Source organism: Rhipicephalus microplus, chromosome 5 (assembly GCF_043290135.1).
Source record: "Rhipicephalus microplus isolate Deutch F79 chromosome 5, USDA_Rmic, whole genome shotgun sequence".
Taxonomy (NCBI): domain Eukaryota; kingdom Metazoa; phylum Arthropoda; class Arachnida; order Ixodida; family Ixodidae; genus Rhipicephalus; species Rhipicephalus microplus.
This window is the reverse complement of record NC_134704.1, coordinates 57,559,505-57,581,581: the sequence shown is the minus strand read 5'-3', so window position 1 is coordinate 57,581,581 and position 22,077 is coordinate 57,559,505. Positions and strand designations below refer to the sequence as shown.

The 22,077-nt window shown below is 43.6% G+C and overlaps 1 protein-coding gene and 1 long non-coding RNA gene across 2 annotated transcripts in view; one reads left to right on the top strand and one right to left on the bottom strand.

Moving 5' to 3' along the window:
• The window catches only part of LOC119174508 (protein eva-1), a 285,300-nt gene that overhangs the window by 183,429 nt on the left and 79,794 nt on the right, over window positions 1-22,077 (bottom strand). The window lies entirely within an intron of this gene.
• LOC142817794 (uncharacterized) lies at window positions 13,636-21,822 on the top strand. The gene is made up of 2 exons (XR_012895365.1): window positions 13,636-13,855; window positions 16,075-21,822. It is a non-coding gene; the product is annotated as an uncharacterized LOC142817794 (long non-coding RNA).

Sequence of the window (22,077 nt, the reverse complement as noted above, 5' to 3'; positions counted from 1 at the left end):
CATCACAACGAAAAAAAAAAGGAAAGAGTGATCTTGCTGTACTTTTTTATGCGCGTCCAACCATTTCGTACTGTAGCAGGGAGAAAGTGCTGCAAACTGGTGAAGGGGGGCGATAACGTTTATCTCTTCGCTTGCTCCCAGGTCCGTTTCAGATTATACGGCCCCCTCATTTATTCGCTGTCGGTAGCTAGACATTTCTGCTTTATTATACTTTATCTTGCCACTACCGCTGATTTTTTTTTCACTCATAGTACATCTGGCTGCGTCAGTCGCTTCTTTCGTGTGGCACGGAGATGCTGGCCGGCTCATCGCATCGCTAACAAAATAATAAAAATTGCACTTTACCTTATCCAGAAGTCCGAGAAGATTCGAAAGCGCAGATTGACTACAACGTCCTCATGCTCACCATTATCATCATATACTGAAACCATCAACACATCAAATCATCACTTTTCATTATCATCCGTAATGACGCTGATCTAAAAATCATCGAGGATGGTGGTTTTTGCTACCATACACGTCAACGACGAGCCTGCTGGCAGTCATTTTTTCAATAATGGGCGTAATAAGCATTACACCTTGGTAGTATTACGTGTAGAAATGAACACATTGATCTTTATAGTCTTCGTAAGTGTACTCTGAAAACTAATTAATAGTTCTACAGCAGAGCCCTAAGCTGAAGCGCACCGGGAAGCTACAGCAATGTTACAAAGCTACAGCGGACTTAGAAGTTACAGAGAAGTTACGAGCACACTCAGAAGCTATAATGCACTCTGAAGCTACAGCGAAGCTACAACGCAACCAAAAGCTACAGCGCGCCTCGAAGCCACCAACGAAGTTACGAAGCTACACAGCACCCCGAATCTACAGTGAAGTTACAAAGCTACTGCGGTCCCAGAAACTACAGCGAAGTTACGAAGCTATGCAGAGCACCCAGAAGCTTCAACGTATACCTAAAAGGCACAGCGAGGCTACAGCGCACTTAGACGCTAACAGCACAGTTAAAAAGCTACAGCCCACCCAGAAGATACAGTGAATCTGCAACGAAGTTAAAAAACTACAGCGCACCCAGAAGTTACAGGAGAGTTACGAAGCTACAGAAAACACCGAAATTACAGCGAAGCTACAACGAAGTTACAAAGCTACAGCACACCAAGAAGATATACAGAGCAGCAAGGAAAGCGCTCCTTTGCGTAAATTCAGAGAATCGTCGTACGAAAATATTCATCGAGATATTAAATACCGTTATCGAGCTATGCTGCTTAATCGGATATTATGACTTGCAAGCAATAACCCAATGTTCGTCTCGCAGCTGAAGTGCTGGTCACATTGGTAAAGATCGTAAATAATTTCGCCGTCCAAAGAGCAAATCACCACTGTAAAGCCGGTATTTCTAATCACCACATTTTCTTAGAGCAGCAATGAACCGTATCAACAGCATTTCATCACGCAACCGCTCCCAAGCAACGTCTCATTGCCCATTATTGGCGCTGTGATCTACATACGCAAGCCAATGTCGTGAAGGAGGCATGGGTACACTTGTTTGCAAAACTCGGTATTCACGCAGCACTTGACTTTACAGCGCGTGTGGTTAGTTTGCGAGAACGACATGCATTTCGACATGGAGCTGCCATTGCAACACTCGCAGCAATGAATGTGAAAAATGGCGATTGCAAAACGCTGAAGTCTCCGCAGTCACTGACTGGAATACAAAATAAAGGAAAAAAAAGTAACTGGCTGCGTTCGGGGTTTTCATTCTGGTAAACCAAGCGCCTCGTAATGACGCAGTTCTTAGATTGCAAAAAACTCATTTTGCTTACTTTCTGCGAGATGTCTGAAGAGGTGACTGATGAATTACAAAAGCAAGCTCTCGTTTAACTGAGCTCCGGTTAAAGTGACAGACAGCGATGGAAAGATATGACACTCAATTATAAACAATGTTTTTTCATCTTCTATTTTCTGACTACGGCATGGTCTGTCATATCGAGTTTTTTAGAGGTAACAATGTACGGGACTACGCTGTAACAGACATGGAAGGCTTGATAACTTTTAAAACTGATAATGCAAGGGCATTCGTTATATTTCGATGAAAGGCTGTAGCCGCATCACCAGCAAGTTTTATAAACGTATCTTCGACTTGAACATGTCAAATAAATAAATAACATGATCAGCTCTCTTCCTGTGAAGCACGAACACGACACAGGTAATAAGGAAAACACACACACACACACACACACACACACACACACACACACACACACACACACACACACACACACACACACACACACACACCACACACACACACATATATATATATATATATATATATATATATATATATATATATATATATATATATATATATATATATATATAGAGAGAGAGAGAGAGAGAGAGAAGAAAACAGCTAGACAGCGAGAGATAACATTACAAATTATCTGTCTGTTCTATAACAACACAACAGCATTATGGACCTCAACCTCTCCACAGCAAAGCAGTTAGAACAGGACAGCTTACTTAAACTATATGTCATCGAGCTTGAAAGAAGCTTTCAGCTCTTCCCTCTGCATCTGTAAATTCACGGCCTTCATTTTTCGCCTTCAATTCGAGGAACACTTTTTCTCATTTTAAGTCTGTTTCGTCGACGACACTGAAGGGTGACTGTGGGTGATATATGAGCGCACACCGAAGGTCCATACAGAGAGAACATCGGAAGATATCACAAAGCGTAGTTGATATCAACAACAACCTCAAGACAAAATAGGGAAGAAATAAATATAAAAGATGTTCCGTGCGCTGCTACTAGTAACGAGGCAGCTTATATTGAGATGCAGGCTCACGTGCGGGCGCACATCCAAGCACAACCTGCGCTGTTCCCGATGAAATTCCCCCGTCGATTTGGCCAACGGAACGCGGGATTAAGCGGTGCGTGCTCGCTAGGGTGGCGTTGCTAAGCGACCACGTGGTAATCGCGCAACAGGTCGCAACTAAGCAGGCTGAAAAAGTCTATAGATGTCTGGGAGGCAAGAACACGCACGCACGCACGCACGCACACACACACACACACACACACACACACACACACACACACACACACACACACACACGCACGCACGCACACACACACACACACACACACACACACACACACACACACACACACACACACACACACACAATACAATAAGTCACACATGAAGCAGTCCCGGTGCTGCGTAGGCTCAAAGGAACACATATGTTCGAAGCTCTTTCAATACTAGCAGGACGGAAAGATTTTATGCACAAGTGACCATACGGGGGCCCCTCGAAAGCGAAGTTCCAAATTAGGAGCTACTACTGTATACCAACGATATTGATCGTATGCGAGCTTGCCTAAGTAGGGTTGGAGAGACTGCTTATACGAGACAAAGGAGTGTATGGCAGGAACTGCCCAGGAGGTGTACAGTCGGCCAAATCTCTAGCTATCGTGCATTAATGGCAGTTTTTTTCTGTGTATCTTATGCCATATACCTGAATTAGGTGCCGTTAAATTAATGAGAAGTGCGAGTCCATAAAACACACGTTCACGAAACAATTTTTGTGTAACTTAGTTCCATAATATGGTGTTGACAGACAAAAAAGTGGCCGATGCGCCCAATAGCTAGAGTTTTCGCCGACTATACCTTGAAGAATGATTCACGTGATTGACGACAAATATGAAGAAATAACCGTGCGGTGCTTTTCATGGAGCGTGACTTCGATCAACGAGGAACAAGGATGTGCAACTATAGTGTATACTGTAGAAAGTAAAAGCTACAGTTACAGCTTCATAAGTTATGGTTATTCGCAGAATATTGTGCAGCAAACAATGCATTGTAAGCAAATTGTTGTAAGCATGGCAGTTACAGTGTTACGCATGGCAGTGCCAGTCCCAGTTTTAGGCAAGGCACACCCCCAGTGTTACGAGTGGGCCGAGAGTGCGTTTAGTGGAGTAAGCCTGTCTTTTTTGTCAATCTGCGTATGCGCATGCAGTGTTCTCAGCAAGATGGGGATCGTCACAGATACGATTGTCTCGGTTCGGGTAGCTGTACAGCATGGCTTCAAACGTTTAGGGAAAGCTCGGTCTTTGAGAACCGATAATTTTTCAGCAATTGGTGACGGTATTCGGTGGAACCGTGCAGTACACTTGGCACGTTACAAAACGGGTCGTAAATATAAAGTTGACGCTCTGAGGAAGCAGGGCGACTGAGTTTTTTCCTGATGTGTCGCGGTGCGAAAACGTTTGGCACTCACAGTATTTACGTATATCATCTACAAGGCCCACGAAACTGTTTTCGTCCCCGTCTTTAGTTGACCATGGGCTCGTTTCTATATTAGTCCGCTCGAGAACCTGCATGACAGGTACCATTACGACGCAGGACGACAAACACTGAAGGCAGCATCTCACTTGCAATACGGCTTGGGCTTGAAGCTGCGGCACCATCTAAACCGATGGCGCAGCAGCGTTTGCGAGCTGTGCATGCAACAGAACAGCGCTGTTGGTGTTTTCGAGGAGTACACTCTCCACAACGAAGCTTTACGGACGACTCTTTTGTGTATGCATGTGAATTTCTGACCACACGTAATACTTGTGAACACTGTATACATATCATAGTCATCACGTGACATCTGGAAGACTATAGCAAGCGAGGTGATAAACAGGGCTTAGCATCTCCAGGAACATCAATCGAGGTTGATATCTATCTGCGCTGTGAATCAAGATTGCTCGATAAAAAACAACATCACACGTTTCACCACACAAAAAAAAGAACAAGAAGTGGGGAGTGGCACGAAAAGTGTTGCACGTGTTCCATTGCTAATCTTACGAGTCGGTCGGCTTGTCCGGCGGAAATAATCGGGCACGACGTGCCAGGCCACGCTGGGCAGAAGCTTGGAGCCGGAAGATGCAGCGCCGTGGGGAGACGGGAAAGCAGCCGGGAGTTCCTTTTCCCTTTCGTCTCATGAATATTTTGCGCGAGGAGCTCGCACGACTGGCAACAGCGAGTCCCAGGTTTTGGTTGGTGGCTGGCTGGATCCAGCTCGCCACAGCCGTAATGGCAACCATGAATCTGCGACGAAGTTGCCGACTCTGTACAAATTGTACATAGTATACACGGCTTGTTGTGCGTATACGTCGTTCAAGCATGGACGTTTGTATACGGCCGCCTTCAACAAAGCCGCTGTATGAGAGCCGGGGCTCTTTACAACGCGTATGAACCAGAATACACCTGGCGTTTGTTACTAAGGTTTGTTGCGCTGAAGAAATTGGACAGCATACACGTGCAGAGTGGGAGCAGAATGCTAAGCGAAGCGGCAAACTGTGCATACGACGAAAGCGTCTCCTTTATAGTGTGTACACAGTATACATATTATACACTGGTGAGCTAGAGGAATTTTATTATCCTAGGGTCTCTTCAAGTACAAGTGTCGGTTAACTTAAACGATCGAAAGAATGAAATATATCTCGCTCGAAAACCAAGAGGAAAGGAGCGAGGAGGCCGTCCCGGGTCTTAGATGACGGTGATCACGGATGAATGTGATAGGAGAGTTTGTGTTCAATATCAGATGCGAAGCCTCTTATGGTCAATCTCTATCTTGTGTGCGGCGTGACCACCCTTAGTATGCATGCGCGTGCCCTCGCCGTTTCTCTCTTCTCTCATACACTTCCCTCCTCTCTCACCTCCCCCTGGACGAGGTGTTCAAAGCCCCGTGGCGCATTCACAATGAAGATGTGAACATCTTTCTTTCTTTTTCTTTAGTGGCATGTGTATCGCTCTTGTAAACCTTGTTACTTCGGGAGTATGTGTGATATAGTCATGAGTTTACCGACACTTTTAACCATAATACTCCGCAAACAACGAGAGTAATTGATTGATATGTGAGGTTTTACGTCCCAAAACCACCATAAAGCTACGAGAGTACCTGCGAAACACGTAAAACGTACTAACAAATAAAGAATTGGCAGTGGCGTGTTACTGCGCTATAGCGCAGTAAAACGCCACTCCGAATTTTTTAAGTGCCGTATACTATTAGGTATACCTAACAGTTTGGTTGAGGTGATGTGGCGTTTTGCTGGTGTGCAGTCGCGAGTTGCGCGTTCATATTCCGGTCCCCCAAAACACATTCTGATCAGCGTGGAATGAGAATACACAAAACTATTATACCTTGAGTGTGCGTTAAGAACGTTAAAGTCATCAAGTTGAACAAAGACCCACCAATGTGGTCAACCTCATAACATATACTGCAAAAAAAAAGGCAGGAAAATGAAAGCTCAGTACCCACAAATAATATTTTAGACACAATTTTTCATCAAGTAATTTAAAATAAACCATTCCTGTCTTTCTTTCTCAATAATGTGGAATGACGCCTCCATCCGCACTACTTGATTATACCTTCCCCAAAATGGCAACAACACAGCGGAAAATAGTGCCGCACCACCTACATACTCAGCAAGACTAAAGCAACACAAATATGAGTCTATTTCACTTAAGCTACCTTTAGACGCTCCTCGCTTTTTTTCAGACAAATTAAATCTCTTTCTACCGAGCTGCCACCCAAACTGAATCATATTAAGCGTTCTGCGAGTTCCTTTACGCGTGAACTCGAACAGGAAATCCGCGTTTGCACGTAGCCGCTTCGCCTGTCGTAATCCGAGAAGTGGAAGCCTGATTCAATAAAGGTGGTTCGCCGGTTGTCTCCGCGAAATTGCGATCTGCGAGCGCTCACTCCCAAATCACGTAGACGCCCTTCCATTTTCAAGTGATAGCACAAGAACGCCATATAAGATGTAAAAAATTAAAAAAAACAATATTATGGAAACCTTTGTTTTCTTTACAGTTGGTATTCGCCGAACTTCTAGACATGTCAGGCCAAGAAAACGGTGGAGAAAAAGATAAACCTAAAAACATGGCAGACAGATGTAAGGGTGCTTTAATAAGGAAGAGCGCCCAGATATAGTGTCTTATCATATTTCTCAAAACGTTTGTATCAAAACGCATTTTCAAAGAGCGTTAATCTAACTATCTCTAAAACGGAAGAGTTGCGCTTAATGGTGGTTCGTTGGTGTTAAGCGCAGTGAAGAATAGTTACGCCCCATACGCGCCTGCCACTTTTAAGCGAAGAACAAGCGTGCGTAAGGTCCAGGCTGTCCTATATGCGGTCGTTCCTTGGCGCAACGCAGGCAAAACTAAACAATAAAAATAAAGAGAAGAAGCAGCAGGCGAGCTATACAGAGGTACAAAGGATGAGAAAAGAAGACAAATACATAATATAGATGGAAATAAAGAGAAAAACAAAAGACACAAGAAAATGCCTTATAGAGAAAAAGAAGGAAGGGTGCAGGCAGAAAGAAAGTGAAAACCGAAGAGAAAGATGGAAAGCTGCCCAGATATGCACTGAATTGATTCAGGCTTGACAACACCAGTGTGAAGCTGCCGTAATTTTTGCTATGCACGTCCAACTCTCACGCTATACTGTGTTCTATACTATTTACTGGTCGTTAACATTTGTCACGTTTTCTTTCGCCTAACGCCGTTGAGGTGTGCGTGTCTGTATTTTTATTCGCATCTTTGGTTGAACATCTCTTCCTGTGCTTCCGAGCTAAGTCGTCCCGTCGGGTAACACTGACTTGCATTTCATGATCTGAATGTCTTTTATGTGCACCACCTATTGTGAGAACGGTTCGCCAGTAGCGCAAAGTTAATAATCGCAAAATGAGGTACGGCTTCATCTACGTTTCCCGCTTTCGACAAGAACAAGTGTGTTTTAGACTTCCATCCACACGTCTCGCGTTATCGCACGTACTCACTCCTCTTGCACTGACACTTACTGACGTATATAGTCAAGGCCATATAGTGACACTATAGTGCTTACATGTCATGCAGGCGTAGGTGTCACCAGGCGCGTAGCCAGAACATTTTGAAGATTGAGGGGGGGGGGCACCTTATTGATGGAGGGGCACCCCATTGAAATGGTTATTTTCGCTATCTATGTCTTGGCGACAACATTTCGGGGTGGCGGGGGGGGGGGGGCGGTCTGGTGTTCTACTCTTTGGCTACGTTGGTGGCTGTCATTATAGTGCCACTGTGTAGGCATAGTATCACTGCACGGCCACATGTGCCGTATAGGCCAATGTAGCCGTATACTGGCACTATAATGCCACTACACGGCCATGTAGGCGTGGTGTCATTATACGGTCGCATGGGCTGTATAGCCCCATGAGGCCGTATGATGCCAATATATAGTACATGGGCCCTGTAGGCATATGTGTTTCATAAGGCCGTACGGCCGTAGAGTCACACTTCAGGTCACATTGTGTCTTCGCAACAGGTTGCTTCGGCATGCAGTGAGCGAACTCCAGAGGGGTGCGGCCCCGCCCTGGCATGGTGTTGCGGCAAAGTTATCACCAACTGACTCGGCCGCAAGCTACCTCCGCGTAGCTTGGGCGTGTCATTGGATTACGATAACTACCGCTGCCTCCACGCATTACGCAAGAACGGTTGCGCAAACGTGGCGTCGGGGGGTGATTGCGAGTTGAATTGACTTTCGCCTCACGGATCTCACGATTTCTGAATGGTCACGCTCATATTCTCAATAACCGAAGAGCTACCACACACGTGCGAGATGGCTTGCAACGCGAGGGAGATGGAAAGCGAGAGAGAAAAAAGAGAGAGATAAAGAGAGGAGTGAAGACATAGTCCCGGGAGGGGCGTGAAATATAGAGCCCCCTGCCTATCCCCGGATCAGTTCGATCCGCGGCAAAGCCGCTTATTCGGTGCGGTGCACTCCTCTGGCGGATTGTGACCCCCCCCCCCCCCCCCCTAATCGATGGTCGTCTATCTTTTCCCAGGCTCAGCCTCCGGAAAATGAGCAAAGATAAAAATGAATAAGAGAGAGCGAGAGAGAGAGCCTCGAGGGGAAAGCCTCGCTGAGTCGTCCGTGTAGATTCCATAAATCACTTCAACGAGTGTTATATGGCGGCGGAGTCGCTCTGAAAAAAAGAAGGAAAAGAAAAACACCGTTCGTAAACGGCCGGCCACACGGCGCGAAGTCAAGGACAGTTTGAAGCGGATAATAAGAGGCAGACAGTCCGGGGGTTGTCATTAATACACACCGAAGACCCGTGTCCGGATGTAGGTAGCGCGACACCTGCAATTGCCGCGAGTGAATTGGCTGCGCGCAGTGGTACGGGAAGCGCGGGAAATTGATAGTTTCGAAGACTGCGTTCATCTCGGCTGTAAAGGGTTCCTTGGAAGTGTGAAATTAGACGGCCGCCGTGATTTACTGCGAGGAGGAATAAAGAAAAAAAACTGTTGAACGCGCTATAACGCTTACAACACTGCGATTCAGAGGAAGTGTTGAGGAAATGTGCTCTCATTTTGAGCTACAGTACGCACAATTTATTATGTAACAGGCGCGTGCGCATACAACAGACTCCACACCATTTTTCAAACACCCAATTGCATGAGCAAACATTTATTTTTGACTTCCCGTTTAAGGTTACAATACACCCAAAGAACATTCTGAGTTTTAGCATAAAAATAACATCCGTTGATGATTTAAGCTGTATGATGGAAATCGAAACTATAAAAAAACTTTGGAGTCATTAACTGTTTTTTAAAAAACACAATTAAATATAAAAGACATAAACAAAAAATAAATATCTATGCCTCTTTCCATTGCCTACTTTTTCTGAAAGCCACAGATTCCGCCGCGAGTGCAGCTGCCACCGGGAAGACCACGTGACCTCAAAGTTCAACACGCGACGAACTGTAAAACTTGGCAAAAAAAACGTAAGTGTTTAGTTCATAGATAAAAAAGCGGAACAACCCCAATCCCAGAAATGTGCGAGGAAAAAGCAGCGGCCGAGCAAAACAAAAAAAAAAAACGAACGGGAACATCGAATGGGATAAGGAACCGGCACTTTCATTATTTTTCTTTGTCGTTCATTGCTCTCTTTCTTATTCCTCAGCCAAAAAACACGACTCTGGGGCCACCCAGTGACGACGACCACGACTCGCCCTCGCCAGACGCACACTCTCGCCTCACTGCCGTCCTCACAATGAAACCGATCGACGGAATGCCTCGAATTCCCGAATATGGAAGCCTCTCTTTTCATCGGGGTTTTCCCTTCTCTCATTTCACCACGCTTTCGGCAGTTCACCAAAAATGAAGTAAAGAAAACGTTTTGTGGCTCAGTGAAAGGCCAGCGCAGCGGGATGCCAACCAAATGCCTACTTCCCTTTCTCATTTTCCTCCTCCATCTTCAACTCCCGCACTCGGAGTCAAACGCGAGCCCGTGCAAGTACGCACAAAACGCCTTTCCGCGAGAATATGCGGAAAGGAAAGAAAGGAAAGAAAGTTCGGGTGGCTTACCGCACACTTTTGAACGGAGAGAGAAGAAAAGGAAGGATATATATGTGACCGGATGGATGCTCGCGAACAATTCAATTCGGCCAGCCGGCGACGACAGGCGACACAAGCAGTATAGGCCGCGTTCCCTCCTCTCTCACGTTGACAATACGGAAGACATCTTCCCGCACCCCCGAAAGTGCCGCGCGGCCGCACCACGGAATGCTCTGCGTTGCCGCGTGTGTCTGTGTGTGCGCGCATTCGCGCGTATCAACGCGAAGCCGTAGCCGTAGACGAAGCCATTTGAAGCTATACCCACCGTCCGCACTTCCAAAGCGTCTGTCGGAGCACCGGGAGCAGAGAGGTCTGTCTTCCTGCTTCGTCGATGCCGGTATTTGTTAGCTATATATACCCGGTTCGATTCGCGGCTTGATCCTGCCCGAGGTCGTTATAATGGAAAGAGTATATTCCGGTGAAAAAAGGAGTCACCGCCGTGCCTTCAAGCATGGTGCAATCCGTTTCCATACAAGCCCGCCAACCGCGGTTCTGTTTCGTAAACGCCACCGCCTAGTTCCGCGCGTAAGTACTCTTCCGTCGGAAGGTATAAAGAGGATAAAGTTCGACCCTCCATAAAACGCACAGGCTGACAGCAGCCGAGTCGAGAGACCTGAACAACGACCCGACTCTTTTAGTTTCTTTCCCGCGGCTGGCTTTTCGACATACGTCCCGAGACGCTGGATGGTGGTGAAATCGAATCGAATGTCCTTCTTTGCTTCCTATAGCCTTTAGCGAGTCGTTTCAGTGCCTGAAGTTCTCGGCGAGAGATTGCATCTGAAAAGTTGAATGATGGATATGGATACAGGGTGCCCCGCGTGCTGTTATATTACGTCGCGCGCTTCGTGGCTTTTGAATTTTCTCCAAAGACAAAGGGAAGAAGAAAAAGCGACAAACACCAGATGGAAGCGGGTGGTGCCTTCTATCCGCATCGTGAACGCGCATTTCGCAAGTACTCTGAGGTGGCGTTTATGGAACTTCTCAAAGTGTTTGACGCGTTTCGCTCGCTATATTACGGCGCGTTAACCTCGCGGATGTCGTGTAACCAGCTCGTTTAATATTTTCTTTCACACATGCGTGTCACGAACGCATTCAGAGCTTAAGCACAAATAACACACCTAAATAAAAAAGTTAAAGAAAATGTTCTAATTTCACACTCTATGCAGCACACTAGCAAATTAAAAAATACATTGACTCACTTTCTTTGACAACACCAGCTTCCTCTCTACCCTCAACAAACATGCGTTATTTGATGACTCACTAAGTTTGTATGGTAACATTTTGATATAACGTTGGGGGAACGGACATCAAAACAAAACAAAGGAAAGCTGCTGCTGTGCGGTTAATAGGAAAGAATCATCCGCCAAATACTTCTTATATGACGTTAACTGTTTCTTGTATACATATAATGCACTTTTGACAGAAGAGGGAAGCTTATTCAAAACTGTAGGAAATCCAGTCTATGGTAAATATACAGACACAGTCTGTGGAATAATTCTAACAGCGTGTACACATGAGATGATTTGCCTGTATACAACTATCAGTCGTACACAGTAAAATTTTTTACACCCTTATGGATGTAAAAAGGGTGTTTTCAAGATTTACACCCTCTTTGAATGAATTTAACACCCTTTTCTTTGCTGGTACACCCTCAGAGAAGGGTGTAACGGGAAAAAGGGTGTTATTATGCCGTTCGTGAGGGTGTTGAAGAACAGAAGGGTGTACACCTATAATTGTTGGAATAAAAATTGTTCCGTTTAACGTCCCAAAGTTGTCATATAATCATTAGAGACGCTGTACCGAAGGGCTCCGAAAATTTAAACCACCTGGGGTTACTTAAGGTGCACCTAAGTCTAACTACACAGGTCTCGCACTCTTTCTCGTCCATTAAAAATGTGGCCGCCGTGAACTGCCGGGATTCAATCCTGCGACTTGCGGGTCAACAGTTCAGCACCATAAGCACCAGACCACCGGCGTGGGAGTGCACGTGCAAGAATCGAGCTGCATCCATGCTTGCAAATCAAATACCACGCATAGCGCAAGGAATGCATGCCTTTCCTAAGATAACAATGTCGCAGGGATGAAAAAAATCAAGGAAATGATTGAGGCATTGACAAATTTTACAAAACACTAAGAATAATTGAGAAAATGTAAAAGAGACTAACTTCTTCTCGCACTGTATGATTCGACATGCTTTGCCGCTTTATATCGTCCACATTATATGTGAATAAATGAATGGGCTACTGTCACGATCTACGGACAGCACATATTCATGTGTAGAAGCAATTGAGAAAAAAAAAGCTTGAATTTATTACAAAAAACCCTTGCTCGGTCAAAAGCCGTTCGAGTGCAAGTTGTTTTCACAAGATTATCGAAGACGAGACGTGCTTGGTCCAAAAAGAAAACAATGCACTACCTTCTGCAACCATGCGGGAGCACGGGAAGTGGTTTTTTAGGTGAAGAAATAAAGGTCAGAGAATGGCACGGTCAGTGCACGCAGCGCCTTTGCGAAGCGAAGGGGAGAAGGGTACGAGAGGAGGAAGAGACACGCCTCTCGCCCCCCCCCTACACACACACACACACACACACACACACACACACACATATATATATATATATATATATATATATATATATATATATATATATATATATATATATATATATTGTGGGACACTGCGACCCACGCCGTAAAATTTGTATTTGCTATCTATTCTCTTTGACATCCCCTCGGGGGGGGGGGGGGGGGGGTGTATGAGGGGATCAGCAGGGGGCGCTGCAACCCCCGTCGAGTTAAAAAACTTACGTCGAGTTACAGTGCCCCCTCTCTATTTCTCTATGTACCTATAGGGATTTACATTGCCCCCTTAGTGACCAAGGGTTGCCCCCGCCCCCCTTCCCCCGTGGTGGGCACGCCTATGCATAGGCACCATCAATCATTGCAATAAAATTTTGTGTGTAAATGTGTGCGTCAACCATAGTACATTTCGAAGTCAAGAACATGAGTGTTTTAGGTGATTATTACCGCTGTTCTTCATTTGTTAAAAATGCACTGTACCTGCAAGCGTTTCAAACTTCGCGCGCTAAAGTCACGTGTTAATTTCTTATTTCGTTTTTTCGTGAAAATAAAATTAGTTTTTCTGCTTTGTTTTTATGTTATATATATTTCCGTTTACTTTTTATACTTAACCGTATTACTTAAGCATTTTATTGCGCCTTTGTACGTCTGCGGAGCTGTAACCCCGAACTTGTTTTGGCGTGCTCGCTGGTCGGGCGCTGCAGCTTGTCGGTTCTGCATCGTTTTTTCTCGTTTTTTGAGGTGTGCTTGCGCGCTGCCTTCGTGTTTTGTGTTCTGGCGGTGCTGCCTATTACGAAGATGAACTCTACTCAAGCGAGGACGTGTGGCGTCGCATTTTGGAACACTCGCCAGGTACGTACCACATTCCTGCTGTCGGCGCTTTGTCAACACCGAGAGCGTGATAACGACGCCATGCTACGTTTTTCGTTACATGTGGGCGATAAGTGAAGTTCTTTAACGTAGCGAACCTGTTTGTGTGTGTCATTTCATCAGGATGAAGGCGTTTTTGTAGGAAGTCAAGCGTGGGCGAGCTTTTCCTTTCGATTCAAGCATGCTTCGGTGTGTGCCTGCGCAGTGGGAATTCGGCGGCGGATTTGTGCGAGTTGTGACGGCGCTCGCCTCTGTCGGCAGTGGTGTTGGCAGGGAGCCCTGCTCGCGATGGACCAATATTTTGGTTAAATAATTGTTGGACGAAGACGGCGTTTGTTAGCTGTAAGCGTTGATTACGCCTAGGGCGCGTATGTTTGGATCTCTTAACTTGATTTTTTTTTTTTTTTTTTGCATGCCTGTTCATATTGTGTGCTACAGGAGTCAACGGGTTCATTTGTTGTACGTTTCATACGTTGTACGTACGTCCAAAGCAGTTTGAAAAGTTTCGTATGTTGTACGCCCTTTTTTTAAACTGCTATCAGAAATTGCTACGGGCAGCCGAACGTATGCCGGTGTATGCATCCACGCCGGCACGCATCTTTGAACTACCGTGTTATTCGAGTTCGCGTGCAGCATGCTGCCTCGTCTTAGATACGGCTCGCAAGGCTTGCACGTATGTACGCTTACGTGTTTATGCAGTCCGTTTAGTCAAATCTGAGCTTACGTTATACACTCGCAACATAGGTTGTCTGATGCGTTCGGAACCCATGAATTTTGAGCCGTTCGTTAAACTTGAACTGTATTTCCGAACAAAATTTTCATGGCTTATTGGGGCCGAATAACTGTAGCTTAACTGTGCGAGCCCTAATTCGATCAGTAGTTCATGCGGTAGAGCACATTTTATTTTATTCAGCTTGTTTTCGCTATGCTTAGATTTCATTATTTTGTGGTGGTTTATTAAATATTGTATGTGCCTCGCCAAAACTTTGTGTTCGAACTTCGCTAAGCAATTTTACTTGTACGAACAGTAAGAACAGTTTAGACCATCACCTCCAATGGCATTTAATAACAGATGACAAGCTTATGCCGATCTGGTCAGAAACACACATGAAAACATTGAAAAACCACACATTGGCCTCGAATAAAAGCACAGTCTTTGTCACTTGTGAATAGGGCTTTTGTGTGGGGGCCAAAACGTCATGATTTCAATTAGGGTCAGCATGTTGTTTTGTCTTCACATCAGATGACAAGCTTCAGTAAATTCTATAGGCATGCGCTACAGTTATAGAAGGGATCTGTGGTGTTTGGAGAAACAAATATATCATTTAACGCTCAAAACTTGCAATAATGTTATACATCATAGTATGCATACATAAGGCATGCACGTGTTGCTGTGAAAATGGAAAATTGGACAGTATGTTCATCTGACAATCATGAATATAGACTGCATGTTTCCAAGCTGTTGGCATTGACGCAATTACACAACTTCAGAAATCAGTCTCGTCAAACGTTTATTGTGTATTGCTAAATCGTGACCAATGCCTTCCAGTATTCTTGTTACTAGAGATCGTTGCAGAAGCTTGCATGCTTTATTGGGATGGTATTTAGCTCAAGATGGGTGCGTTGTATTAGCACTTCCACATTTTTTCCCATTATTTATTAGACAGCCTGTAATGAGGGGTATGTTAGGGATGAGTGAGGGGCACTGCCTTTTTAGCCACCTGGAATCATTAAATTAACAGCCATAATTTAGCAGTTGACAATAGTAATTTAGTGAAACCAATTTTCTTCGTTATCGGCATAATCGTTCTAATGTAGGCAGCCGAAAGAGAGTTGCATTAGTTGTGTTCAAACTAAAATTCGTAATACAACTTTATGTGTTACCTCCAATGGATACTTGATCAAAGTGCATACCGTCATGTATGCACTGCCCTATTATTGAATTGGCATGTATATGCACTATGCCAGAGCGCTATTCAAGTATATTTTGTGACAGATCTGTTATGTGAAAAATGCATATTCTTTCGTAAGGTTGCAGCTATGTTCGCCAAAAACATTGAGGATGTTTTTGTTGTAGCATGTCTGGTTTTCGTACATCCTACTCTTTTAAAACAAAACTTTCCAGATCATTCTAAATTGAGTTCCAAATTCTGCTTCGCTAACAGACACATCAGTAAATTGTTTTTTTGTTTCTCTCGCAGTCTATACATGCTCGTCGTAGGAAGAGAGTGTGGGAGACGTCTGGACTAGCCCATCATCCAAGGCTGGCTCGTGGAAAATTTGACTGCTGGTGCACATCAGTGGCGCATGGCTTCTGTTTCTTCTGAAAAGCGAGCTGCAGAGAGCCACCTGGTAGCTGTATTCAAGGAGCACAAAGGTTCAGGGTGTTCAAAATTAACCCTTTTGTTTTTCCTTAAAAGAGAAGTCAGCGCTGTAAGTTATCTATGTAAAGCCACCTCTGCTGATAGCTATGTATCGAGGAGGATGCAATGTGAGACAATAATTATCACTGTCAGCGGTGCCATTAAGTTTTATTAATCAACTTAATAGTGACCACAGCAGGAGATCATGTATGTGTTAAATATTTGAGCCAGTCACATTTCTACATATTGTCACTTGTAAGAATTCTAGCATGCCTGTGCTCAGATATCCTGCTGGAAATTTAGTTGCGGCTTGCATTATTATGTGTGCAGGACAGTGAGCACTAGCACAGACTCTGATTTCATGCATTTAATCTGACCGTCGGTGGAAGGCATGGGCAAACATTAAAATGGTTACTCTTGCTATTCGCTGGCGATAGCAAGAACCGACTGCTCGTTCCGCTATGGAGTGATATTTTGCTAAACCTCACTGCCTTGTATGCGTAATCATGAAAAGCAATATTAAACTTTCAAACGGGATATCTAGGAGCATAAACATAATCAAAAAAGTTTTCCAAGTGGGACTGTGTAGAAACACGACTGCCTCCAACTTTTTAATGCAAACATACCTGCTTATTTGCGTTACTAAAATTTCAATATTTTTGGTTGATAGGCCAGATGACAGCATTATTTTATTACTTTGTGTCCCCCTGGACACAATCTGCCAAGGTGTTTTTCTGTTCCTAAGGCTAAAATTCAATGTAACTAGGCAGTGCATTTAAGAATGTGTCAGTGCTGCTTACTGAGCTCTTTATTGGATATTTTGTTTTTTCCAAGATCTTCTGAGTGTGTTGCTCGCCAGACTTGCATGTCATGTTAATTGATGCCTTATGTGCAATTGGCCATTTAGAAACACTTTTTGTGTTGTGATAAAAAGTAGCACATTAATGATTTTATCTTCAGTGTAACCTTCACTGAATATTCTATTTTACTATATTTTTGTCACTGTAGTTATTTCATTGCCTTTGGGAAGTTCAATTCATAAGTACAATCAAGTGTTTTCCCACTGTCATACTTCATCGTACCTAACTTTGCCAATACCAAACCATGTCGGATATTTTACAGTGATACATACTCATGTTTAACATTGTTAATGATAACTGATAGAAGGCATACTAGAATATTGTAACGTGAGTCCTTGGATCGGAGGGTTGAATGGTGAATTTTTTCAACTACATAGTAATATCTGCTTGCTTTATTTCATGTCAAGTGTAATGAGAATAATATTTACCGAGGTTAACGTGTTAAAACCATGATATAATTATCAGGGACACTGGAGTAGAGGGTTTCAGATATTTTGACCACCTGGGGTTCTTTAAATCCATCCACGTCTAAGCAGACACGTGTCATGCATTTCCTCCTTAATCGAAATTGCAGCCACCACAGCCATGGTTTGATTTTGTGGGCTTCAGTTTAGCAGTCAAGGGTTACTTGAAGCGTATATTAGTTGTGGGCTGTGGTCTTGCTTCCATGATGCATCTTAAGTACAGCAGTTTGGTGCCAACCAGGCATCTCTACTAGTGCACTGGTGTTGTGTTTTTGCATTTGTAATTTACTGCAATATTTAACTATTTTATCAAGATGCATTTCTGAGCAGCTCTGCGAAGTGTGTGCTGGTGCTTATTACATTCCTAATTTTTTGTAAGAGGTAATGATTGTTGCACGTATTCTGAGTTAGATATGAAGTTACGAATTTTCCTTCTTTTATACTCTGTAAGAGTGTAAAGCCCAACAAGTCACTCTGTTATACTTTGCATATTGTACATCAGATGGCTAAATTGTGTGTGCAGAGCTTATATAAACAGCCCATAGTGTTTCGAATGCCTTGAAAACTGCCTTAGGATCAGAAAAAACTTGTGAAGAGTGGGATAGTCTGGGTGAACAGTGGAAGTTCCTCAGATAGGCTGGCTGATGTTTCGACAGGAGGACTTATGTTCGTCAAAAGTGCCGTTTCTTCTCATTCTTGGCATGTTAGCTTTAAGGGGGTTAGTAGAGATGTCATCTCCTGGTGGTGGTGCGTGTCTATGTTGGCAATTGCCGCCGGAAAAGAAAAAAAACTAGAAAGCAAACAAGTGCAGTCCTCACTTCATTTCAAGTTGACTGGTAGCAATTCACAATGTTCTCGGAGGGTAGAGAAAAAAATGGAAGCAAAAAAGAGGAAACACGCAAAGTAGGAGCGGTGTGCTGCCGCTACAGAGGCAAAAAAAGCGAAGAGCTTTAAAGTTTGAAGCCAGCAGACAGTCCCCGCGTTTGGCCATCACAAAGGGTTGCCGACGATAAAGGCCTATGCTGTTCTCGAACATCTATGAGTGGGACTCGTAAGAAAGCGGTTACGAAAAGGCGCGAGAGAGAAGCAGGCAGCTACCTTTAAATGCTAAGATTTCAAAGGTAAGCGACAACAGATGTGTTCGGAAGAGAATGTGTTTAATTGGGAAAGTCATTGGTTAAAATATGCTTTCACTATCCCCGTAGGTGGCCCGCTCAACAGAATTGCCTCAAGAATTTGGCGGCGTGTTGGCAGAGAAATAGAGAAATTCAGAATGCAAAGGAAATAAGCATCAACGAGAGAAAGGCAGAAAGAAAGGAAAAAATTAAAAAAGGCGGGTTGGAGGTAGATGACACGCTAGTGTTAACAGACGAGGAAAGGAAAAAAGAGACGCAGAGAAATTTGTGGCTTGGCAATGACTTAAGGGTGCACGGTAGTAGTGTTTTTTGAAGCGACAAAAGAAGAAAGAAAGCTGTGGTTGAAAGGTTCTGGCAAATAAAAACTTCGTAGTTGTGTGTGTATAGACACATGTATATCTATATTTATAATTTAAAAAATTTCGAGAGAACATCAATAGTACACTTGTAGTCTAGGAGCGATTCCATGTAATACCGGTTATGTCTATTTGAAGGTTGAACCTTTCTCATTTCTAAATGCTGTCGTAATTATGCTATGGCTTTCAGCGATTCCAAATTGCGACGTGCTACATTGATTCGTGATCGGTGTAGGTGCTTACATTTCTGTATCAAATGTCATTCCATGTATTTCCTCTCTCATAGTGAGCAGAAATTCGTAGAACATAAAGCTATGCTTGGTCGAAATTGTGGCCCTGTTGGTTGAAGTGACTGGCTACTGCTTTTGGTAAATTGCGTTTTGTGTCTGCACAGTGGTCGTTCAGTCTTACGTGAATTGGCTGCCCAGTTTTGCCTATATATTGTCTGCAGGTGGCGCACTTAAGACAGTATATTAGGTTGTTCGAAGTGCAGATGAAGATCGATGGGACCTTGTGAATGTAGTCAAATTTTGTGCTTTTTAAGTTGTTAGCCAGCTATATATTTTTACAGGTGGAGCATCTGGGCCGGCCACAGGGACCAGACGTCCTAGTGTTTGCTTTAAGTTTTGCGGGAATTAGAAATGCGTGGCACGTGGCTTGCAACGCTAACTTAAAGACATGCTTGTTCACGCAAACTTAGACTAGGACGTCTGATCCCTGTGGCCGGCCCAGGTGCTCACCCTGCAAATATATACAGCCGGCTACCAACATAAAAAGCACAGCATCTGACTACATTCACAAGGTCACATAGAGCTTCACCTGCACTTTTAAACAACCTAATATACTTTTCTGAGTGTGCCAGTTGTAGAAAACAATATATAGGCGAAAGTGGGCCGCCAATTCACGTAAGACTGAACGGCCACCGTGCAGACACAAAGCACAATTTACCGAAAGTAGTAGCCGGTCACTTCTACCAACAGGACCACACTTTCTAAAAAGCAAAGCTTTATGTTCTACAAAATAATTTCCGGTCACCACGAGAGAATAAATACATGAAATCATAATTTATACACAAATTTATGTCCCTACACTAATCAGGAATCAATGTTGCACGTGGTAATTTGGAACCGCTGAAAGCCATTGCATAATTGCGGCCATATTTAGGGACTAGAAACGTTCAACCTTCAAATAGACATAACTGGTATTACATGGAATCACTCCTAACCTACATATTGTAATAATAATATTCACTCTAAATTTTAAAACTTTAATTATAGATATACATGTGTCTATATACACACAACTATGAAGTTTTTATTTTCCAGAACCTTTCAACCACAGCTTCCTTTCCTCTTTTGTCGCTTCAAAAAACACTCCTACCGTGCACCATTAAGTCATTGCCAAGCCACAGATTTCTCTGCGTCTCTTTTTCCTTTCCTCGTTTGTTAACGCTAGCGTGTCGCCTATCACCAATCCGCCTTTTTTTTTCATTTTTTCTTTTCTTTTGTGTTTCTCTCGTAGTTGCTTATTCCTTTTGCATTCCGAACTTGCCTATTTCTCTGCCAACATGCCGCCAAATTCTTGAGGCAATTCCGTTGAGCGGGACACTTATGGGGATAGTGAAAGCATATTTTAACCAATGACCTTCCCCAATAAACACGTGGTCTTACAAACACATATGGTGTCGCTTACCTTTGAAATCTTGGCATTTAAAAGTAGCCGCCTGCTTCTCTCTTGCGCCTTTTTGTAACCTCTTTCTTATAAGTCCCATTCATAGATGTTCGAGAACGGCATAGGCCAATCAGCAACCCTTCGTGATGGCCAAACGCGGGGACAGTCTGCTGGCTTCCAACTTTTAACCTCTTTGCTTTTTTCGTGTCTGTAGCGGCCACCCATTGGCAGCACACCGCTCCTACTTTGGGTGTTTCCTTTTTTTTTTCTTTTTTTCTCCACCCTCTGAGAAGATTCTGAATCACTACCACCCAACTTGAAATGAAGCAAGGACTGCACTCCTCTGCTTTATAGTTTTGTTTTTCAGGCTACGATTGCCAACAGGGACACATGCCACCACCAGGAGATGACGTCTTTACTAACCCCCTTGAAACTAATATGCCAATGATGAGAAGGCTAGGCACCTTTGACGAAGATAGGTTCTCCTATCGAAACTTTGGTCAGCCTATCTGAGGCATTTCCACCTGTCGGCCCTCGTTTTGGTTTTGTTGTGAAGAGTGTGTTTTTGAGAAATGGATGCTGTCTCTATTACCAAGAAAGATGCTGAAAAATAAAACTTGCAATTTTAATATGTGGTGAAGCTTCATGGGGTGCGGGCTGATCTGTTAATCATTTTTCTTCGGCCACTGACCTTACCTGTTCGAATATTGGCGGTAAAATGCTCCAACTGTAGTATGTATGAAATATCATAATAACTGTGTTTGCTTTCAGTTGAGAGAAAACCTGTGTTGTGGTACATGTACTTGACATTTATCTTACGCCAATATATGTCTGCTTTGAGGAAGTGGGAAAAGATATTTATCAATAAGTGGAAACGATGTCTGCCAGAGCAGCTCTGTTATTTTTGTATAATCAGAAAGTTCGAAATGAACTAGGTGAGGCTGAACTCGCATGGTTTTGCGATACCAAGTGTAACTGCAAATTAAGTTGCTGAAATATGTATATGTCTGCATCCTGCATGGGAAGTGTGCACTGTTACGGGTAATAATGTTTTTTGAATATAATGTGTTCGTGTGTCTACACAAACGTATGCAACCAAGCACCTTTGCTGTATCGACTCACTGAGCCACCAATTGATATACCCCAGATGTTTATGCTATTTAACACTAAATATTTGTATTTAATTGTATAACTATAGAAGGCAGTCTAAATTTCTATAGTCGGCTTTACAAAGAAGGCTTTGAGAAATATCATTGCATTTCAGTAAGCTTGCTTATACACACACACACACACACATTTTTTCATCCACTTTTCTTTATTCTTTCTTTTTATTTACATTCTACAGGTTCTAATA